The 1,536-nt window shown below is 40.6% G+C and overlaps 1 pseudogene; it reads right to left on the bottom strand.

The window, feature by feature from the left end:
• Positions 1-963: 963 nt before the first annotated feature.
• LOC138252485 (small nucleolar RNA SNORA35) lies at positions 964-1,084 on the bottom strand (annotated as a pseudogene).
• Positions 1,085-1,536: the final 452 nt, after the last annotated feature.

Below are 1,536 nucleotides of genomic sequence, written 5' to 3'. Positions count from 1 at the left end.
CTGCTATTCCTTCTCCTTGTTTGCGCATTTTAATTTATCTAGTCTCATCATCGAAGGTGAACCCTGGCAGGTTCATCACCTAGGCAACATAGCATGCATAGCGACTCATACAACTGAATTACAAATCTCATAAACATGCTTTGTACTTAGCACTCCAATATAAGGGCACAGAAGGAAATATTTTTCTATGAAATAAATGGTACTTGTTCACCAAGAGAAAAAGTGTGTAGGCAAATGTATTGCTATCTCATCAACCAAAGCTTTTCATGTCATTGGTAAAGAGCGATCTGCATTCCTTTTTAGTAAAGAATACCTATTAACTTTTAAAGGTATCGAATATTTCCCTTTAGAAATAATGGTCTATCAACATGGTGCACAGTACAAATTACAAACAAATATGTACAAAAAGTCACTAAGGCATTCAGTAACAGAACACCTCGCCCAATGAACCCAAATAACACAACCCAGCATTTAAAGATGACATGCCCCAGGCATATAATGAAAGAAAACGTAAGAGACCTCCACAAAACGAGCCTTTAGAATTGATGGCGCCTGAAAGCAGAGGCTGTGCACATTTGTTGTTTTTGGCATGAAACTGTTACCCACACTTTATTTAAGCTTCTGAAACCACAAGAGTGATATTCCTAATACATTAAGGGCCAGATGTAGGTAGCTTTCATTTTGCGAGTTGCAAATTGCGAGTACTAGCGACTCGCAATTTGCAACTCGCAAAATGAAATGCAGAAAGGTGTCTCAGACACCTTCTGCGACTCAATATGGGGTCGCAAAGACTGCGACCACATAGCGAGTCTAGGCACTCACAGGGATGGTGGCCTGCTGGAGACAGCAGACCACCATGTCTGTGACTGCTTTTAAATAAAGCAGTTTTTTTTTTTCTTTTTGCAGTCCGTTTTCCTTAAAGGAAAACGAGCTGCAAAAAGAAAAAATACCGAAACCATTTAGTTTCGTTTTTTTCAGAGTAGGCAGTGGTCCAGAGGACCACTGCCTGCTCTGAAAAATATTTTCTTTTGCATTCACCAAGGGGAAGGGGTCCCATGGGGACCCCTTCCCTTTTGCGAATGAGTTACCATCCACTTCAAGTGGATGGTAACTGCGAGTTGGTTTGCGACCGCTTTTGCGGTCACAAAGCAACTCAACATTGCGATGCGGTCGCAAGTAGGAAGGGAACACCCCTTCCTATTTGCGAGTCGGAATCACATTTTGCGAGTCGGTACCGACTCGCAAAATGTGACTCTGCATCGCGTTTGGCCTTTTGCGCCTCGCAAACTGCGTTTTTCGCAGTTTGCGAGGCGCAAAATGCTTGCTACATCTGGCCCTAAGAGACAGAACCGTCCATAACGTCCTACTTCACTAGAGAAACTGAGTATGCAATTTCTTACAAAAATATATATATTTTGACTTAAATGTTTAGCAAGTTACACAAGGTTAAAATAAAACAAATGTTTTCATGGATTTCACAAATATTTGCTGCATATTTGTTGATGCATGTTTAATAAAAATTATTTACATTTGTAT

The sequence above is a fragment of the Pleurodeles waltl genome, chromosome 8, assembly GCF_031143425.1.
Source record: "Pleurodeles waltl isolate 20211129_DDA chromosome 8, aPleWal1.hap1.20221129, whole genome shotgun sequence".
Lineage (NCBI taxonomy): Eukaryota > Metazoa > Chordata > Amphibia > Caudata > Salamandridae > Pleurodeles > Pleurodeles waltl.
Note: the sequence above shows the minus strand (reverse complement) of the source record. Positions and strands in the feature narration are given on the sequence as shown.